Source organism: Trachemys scripta, chromosome 4, assembly GCF_013100865.1.
Source record: "Trachemys scripta elegans isolate TJP31775 chromosome 4, CAS_Tse_1.0, whole genome shotgun sequence".
NCBI lineage: Eukaryota > Metazoa > Chordata > Testudines > Emydidae > Trachemys > Trachemys scripta.
Genome location: NC_048301.1, coordinates 106,635,278 through 106,642,060, shown reverse-complemented (window position 1 = coordinate 106,642,060; position 6,783 = coordinate 106,635,278). Strand labels below are relative to the sequence as shown.

Sequence of the window (6,783 nt, the reverse complement as noted above, 5' to 3'; positions counted from 1 at the left end):
AACCTCTACTGGCAAATTAATGCAACTGCACTGAGTGCATCAACAAACCATCCTTCAAAGGGTTCTCTTTTGGTCTGAGTTTGTTCTTGTATCTCCAGGGCCTAGGGGATCCCCAGGAATCCCCTAATTCCCTCAAAGTTTCCCAGATCTGGGCGCAGCAATCAGCCTGCCATGCTTCAATCATTTATGGGAGAGGCCCTCATTTTAAAAGCCTCTTCTCATTGCAATGAAAGGCACTTGAAATGTGTCTCCAGGAGATGGTCAAACAACTGCACTCGCCGTGTTTTAAAAAGACCCTACTCCTCTTTGACATGTCCCTAGTGTCTGCTTGAATCTTCCGCTCAGTTTTTTTCAGTTCTCAGTGGTGTGCACGTACCCGCACAAAACACGCTTCTGATCTATTACACACTAGTGTCACTCCACTGAGTTCCTGCTGGTGGAAATGGGAGGAGTATCACACCGAAAGAGTGGTATGTCTGCATTTCCTTCCTGAATCCCAAATGCACCATGTAGCTCAAGCCTTTTAAACCTTTAGCATAGCAAGAGAGAGGGTCTCTGCTAGGCTTAGAGGGTGGTGGTTATTGCCAGTGCTGTGGGAATGACTTCTTTTAAATACCATACCCCACCTATCTCTGTGTTTCTATAAGAACTGCACTCCAGTGCATGCAGGAGAGCCTGTTGCTTCCTTGCCTTGGATACCCTTCTTTAAATGTTGCTTGCATGGTTGGGTTATAAATATAGAAACATAAGCCTGCAGGGTTTTTTCTCCAAACACGTCCCTCCCATCTTAGCATAATCTATGCAATTCCTCCAGCTGCTCCTATACTTGGTATGACCTTCTTTCCCTTCTCCTCCCCCCACTCCCTTGCTCCTTCCCTGCTTGACATTGTGGGCCTGGTGGCCAATCGGCTTCTCCAGAAGATCAAATGTCACTATAACATGAGGACTTAATCACCTTGGGAAGTTTGCAGATCCTGCAGCCCGTCCCATTCGGCAGGGAACTCACCACTTCTCTCAGCTTCCCCCTCTCAGGTAAGAAGGAGATTAGGCAGGGGACATGTCTGTGTGAGTAGAGGAGGGACAGCAGACTGGACCCTCAGTCTAAATGGGGAACACTATGGGGGTCATGATGCTCGCTCATGAATAAGTCTGAGCCTCAGAACCCTGGCACTCAGATGAAGGCACTAAGGAGGGCAGTGGACCTATTCTTTTTCTTATCTACTCAGAGGGGGATTTGTTGACCTTGTTTGAGGCTTGAGAATGTCCATGAAGATCTGGATTGTCTGGTATATAGCAGATATTCCTATGAATCGGGGGGAAATCTCCACCTAAACTCAAGGCCCTGTGGATGAGAACTAAGTGACATGGCATCTCCCATGACTTTGAGGTTGTCAGGAATATTGAAGTGATAAAACAAAAAGTACATGTGCCAAAGACACTTTGTAAAGCCTGGGATGAGCTGACTGTTTAAAGCACTGCCAAGAGCTTTGTTTTGAACCCAACCCTGCAAGAAGGCTGAGGAGGGGCGGGGAGAGGATATGCGAAGAAGAAGTGATGTGTATTGGTACATCTCATGGAGAGATCCAAAGGCAGGAAGGGTATCTGTAAAAACATGAAGCAGCTTGCTGCTTGGATATGCCTAGTATTCAGTCTTAAAGGAGAAAAGGAGTGTGAGAGACAAACATGAAGGACTTCCTCCTGATCCGTTAAAGAAATGTGTGTCTGTGTTGGGGGAGGTTAAATTAAAGATGTCACTAGGAGATTTTTTTTGTTACACAAAGATAATGTGAGTTCAAACTGTCACGAAATACAGTAGCTGTCTCTCTGAGATCTGCCCTCCTGGTACATATTGCTAAGTGGTTTCTATGGGCAACCAGGAGAGTGTTAAAATCAAAATAAGAACAGGAGTACTTGTGGCACCTTAGAGATTAACAAATTTATTAGTTAGTTAGTCTCTAAGGTGCCACAAGTACTCCTGTTCTTTTTGTGGATACAGACTAACACGGCTGCTACTCTGAAAAAAAATCAAAATAGAAAAGGGGATTAAGATGGGAGGTGAGGGTGCTACAAAGAGATGGTTTCTTACTTGTGCTTTCTTCCCTCTATTCCCATCCATGAGATAGTTCTAACATCCTTCATGCCTCATCCTGGCCAGGGATCTGTCAGCTAGGTGATCACATACAGCAGCAGTGGTTCAATAATTGTATAGGGTAGCAAAAGAAACCCAAGAGCCATCTTGGACACCAAGGAGGGTGTGGGACGCTGGGGTAAGTTTCTAGCATCCCAGAAGAGTTGTCGGCTAACACTGGCTAGCAGATGCCATTTTGTGGATGGAGATACACTGAGATGTATATTGAAATGGTCCGTGACGACATCCTCAAACTGAGGAGCGATGTAAAAATTCCACATGTTCATGTGTGGCCCAAACTACTTTTCTCATCCCTCTTCACCAGCTTGCTGGGGAGTGAGTATTGCAGACTACTTTGCATTCCTCACACCTCCCCAGGGCCATGTGGGTTATTATTACACAGATGGCTCACTGGTGTGTTTTTCTCCTTCTGCCCTCAGGCCTTAATTATCTCTGAAAGTTTGGGAGGGAGGGTGTCAGCAAACAGGGTGCCTGCCCTTTGGGTGCTAAGCACCTACATCATGGATCTAGTTGTGGTGGCGACCAGTGGCTAAATTGTTGATTGCTGTGTTGTGTGAATGCAGCTGTATGATGCCCAGCTGCCGGTGACAAAGCGGAGTAAGCCTCACTGGTGCAAGTCACTTTTTACACCACTGCGGTGTGTCCTACTCTAGGGGTTTGCACTGGTGTAGCTGCACTGGCGTAAAACCCCAGGGTAGATAAGCCCTAGTACGGTGAAAGGATTGGTGGTTACAAAGGATTTGCCAGTGTTCCCATCCAGTGGGATGGGATGTAGGGGGAGGGATGGGATGTGGGCAGGAGTGGGGGCTGAGGGGAACTTGGGATTTCATTTCTCTTTTTGTAAAGTCGTCTTATTCCTAGCAAACCCTGGCAGTGGAGTGAGATAGCCCAGAGGCACAAATGGATGGGGTTAAGATTACTTAGACTGTAAACTCTTTGGGGCAGGGAGTGTCATTTTGTTCTGTGTTTTTACGGTGCTTAGCACAATGGGTCCTGGCCCAGGACTGGGGTTCCTACGTGCTACTGCAATACAAGTCATAAATGATTGTGTTAAGATTGAACAGGGTGGATCTTTCATACCGAGTGTTGGTTTCTGGCCCCCAAAATAGAATCTCTTTTATCTTCCAAAGCAGTGAATAGTTCAAAGACGAAGAATTCCACCAAAGGGGGGAGGGAATAAGGATATACATAGAAAACGTTATTAGATTTGTCAGATTTACAGGAGCCCCTGCCAGGAACTATACCCATCTGCTACTTGATAGATTGTACCCAGCCATCTCGTCTGACAGTTATTCCTGCCAGGTCTGGTCTTCCATGCATGTCCATTTTCTTTCTCCCCCTTTCTTTAATAATCTCGCTACTTTACATCCCTTTATGGCAGGCAGTGTCTGGCTAAGGAGTGAGAATGATTGATAGGAGGGTTATTTTCATAGACGGCCTCTGAAGAGCAGGGGAGTGAATTCAATCTGTCAGCTGGCAGATGGGTACATTCTCAGCTGTTAAGATGCTCCCTGGGAGATGGTAGCTGAGTTCTTTAAGCCAAGAAGGAACTGATTTGGACCAAAAGGAGCATATAGTTTAGAGCAAGAAACATAGACAAGTTTGCTAGATAGAATCATGGTCCACCTTGTCCATTTTAATATGACCAGGAACAGAATATTTACCCTTCACTTTGACCCCATAATAATTTATGGGGCATCATTCATATAGGGTATGAAATAAATATACTCATTTGATTCTTCTGCTTTGTAAATGGTGAATGAAGCATGCATGTTCTTGAGTTTAATTTCTGGAGGCCCCGGATATCAGGCCCTGAAGATGTTAAAAAACTTAGAAAGAAAACAATTTAGGCCTTAAGCTCTTAAATTAAGTGTGGAAAATAAACCTTGGCATTGGGAAAACTGGGTTTTAGAAGGCAGACTGATAATCAAAACAATATTTTTTGCATATGTTTAGATTTGTTTCCAAACAGTGGACATCAATAATAATAATAATGATTAATAATCATTATTTATTAATCCATAAACTTGAGTCAAGTTCAGGCCCCATTTTGCTGGACTCTGTACAAATATAAAATAAAAGACCGTTCCTGTCTCAGAAGCAAACAGTCTAAATTGCTGGTATTTTTGCTTTGTGATATCCGTGATGAGAAATGTTCTCTCCACTAGGGACCTGATCCAAAACCAACTGGAGTCTTTCTGTTGGTTTCCATGAGCTTTGGATCAGGCCCCAGCGGCACAAAATATTGCTGTTTTGTATTTTGTTTTATTTATTTAATTCCATTTGGGTGTACATAAAGTTTCATTTATTCATTGTTCTAATACATGAAGTAATTACATGAATAATACAGTGAAGCCAGTTGAGTAAAGTGATTTTGGCTCTCATTATAGCCAGTGGAAGTTTTGCCATTGACTTTAATAGAAACTAGAAAAGGCCCTCTGTTCATTGAGAGCTATGAAGGGCCCAGTCGTGCTGTCATTTCTTAGGCAAGACATTGATTAGCCTCACTGGGGGCGGGGAGGGGCAAAGGGGGGATTGCCTGGGCAAGATCTCAGGATAAGACACTACATGTCAACTCATTTTGTTGGAATGAGTAAACCTGACAGTGTGTTTGGCAAATGATTGCCATACTCAGTGTCCACCAACGTACTTCTGTCAGGTATCATTGGTCTCCACTCGGAAACCATGGATCTCCATCCCAGTGAGGCGCACTCTAACACCAACCCCTCCATAAGAACAGTCATTAAAAATAAAGGCTAGAATAACTGGTGAGGGGCACAAGATGGAAAATTCAATTCCAGATTCTTAAAATCACAAGACAATGGACTATTTGGAGCCTTTTTGTGGATTTTTTTGGCCCACTGTAAACCTTAGGGCCATTTGTGAACTTTAGTTCTAGACCTAGGTTTGGATTTCGTAACCGCCTTAGAGTCTGGGGATTTTGGGATCTGGGGCCTTGTTTTTAATTAATTCTGGCCCATCTCTGTATATTGCTTGCCGCCTTCTTTGTATTACTAATGATTATTTTTGTTATTAATGTATTTATTTACTAATGTTGCCTAGTTCCCAGAAGTCCCATCCGGCGTTGGCTCTCATTGTGCTAGGCACTGTACAAACAGATGGAAAGATGTGGTCTCTGCTCAGTGAAGCTTACAATCTAGTCATATTTTATAGCATGCTAATAGCTGCCTTATAGAATCCCATTGGTTTCCTCCGCACTTAGACTGTCAACAAATATGGAAGAATCTACGGAAATCTTTGGACCTGATATGTCCAAACCTCAGCGAGATGTCCTTAAAGAAGAACCGCTTAATGGCAACAGGATGAGCTCATTGTGGGAATCATTAAAAGAAAGACTCGCTTTGTGTCTCAAAGACTCCCATTGTCTTCAGCGGGCTTTGGCTCAGGTCCTTAAACGCCCTCTGCACTGCACTGAGTATTCATCCTGGATCTGATCACAAAAATAAGTCAGCCCTTAAATACTCACATTATAAATGTGCATGAAGAACTGTCAAGGCCTCATTCTCCTCCCAAATACACTACTGCAACTCTGTTGACTCCATTGACATTGTATTGGTGAGAGTGAGTCTTTTAAAACATCTATGTTCTCTTCAGACTTTAAATGAGAGAAATCCAAGTTTATATAGCGCAGGCAGAGAAAAAGAGGGGTATTGTCCAAAATTTCCACAAACCCTTACAGGATCATCTAGATTGGAAGGGGCCAATAGTAGGTCTTCTAGGCCATTCCCCCTGGATCGTAGCAGGATTTGCTCTGTAATGGCTCTGTTGCCCTGCTCTATAAAGCATGGTACTTGATTGATTGGTATCATGGTAGTGCCTGGAGGCCCAAACTGAGAGTGAAACACCCATCTTGCTAGCCACTGTCCAAACACACAGTAAGAGACCGTCTCTGCCCTGAAGAGTTTATAATCTAAATAGATGAGGGACAGGAGAAAGTAAATATGATTACCCCCATTATACAGATGAACAACAGAGGCACAGAGATTAACTGACACAAGAAGACTGTAGCCATGCTGGGACCTGGAACACCTACCCTAAGCAGAGTTTTGATGCCAAAAAAGGGAGAAGTGCCAAAGCACCTATGAAGTCCCCTAGGAATTGCTACTGATTTTTTGTGGAAGGTGCTTACATGCTACGGTGATGGGCATCAATATAAAACCAAAAAAAATAAATAGATAACAGAACCCAGAGCTGCTGGGTCCCAGTCCAGCGTCTTACCCAAGAGATCATTCTTCCTCTCTAGTGGGAGGTGGGCCTGGATTAAAGTCCTGGTTCCTTGTGCCTTGGGGGAGCTGGAGCCAGACCTGAGCTTATCAGACCAATCTCTAGTACTGATATATACAGCATATATATATACAAAATGTACCTGACTGATACAACTTTCAAGGCGTGTTTGGATGATGGAAAAGGGACAAAGGAGTAAATGAACAGGAAGAGCATTCCATCCTGATCAGAATATACATATATACATTTAAGTCCTTTTGCATGTTTACTTATGCTGTCCAATGTTATTGTTGGGAACTGGACAGGATCCCTTATACGGCAAGGCCAGTGCCTATGGGATTATTATACTCCTCTGAAATAGAAACCTTCTGAGCTGCAGTTGTTCCTCT

General features: G+C 43.7%; 1 protein-coding gene across 1 annotated transcript in view; it reads left to right on the top strand.

Annotated features, from left to right (window-relative positions):
• Positions 1–844: 844 nt before the first annotated feature.
• TNNT3 (troponin T3, fast skeletal type) overlaps positions 845–6,783 on the top strand; it is a 45,280-nt gene continuing 39,341 nt past the window's right edge. Inside the window, exon 1 of the mRNA XM_034770284.1 lies at positions 845–1,032. The gene's annotated coding sequence lies outside the window, so the exon portion shown is untranslated. The remainder of the gene's footprint in view (positions 1,033–6,783) is intronic.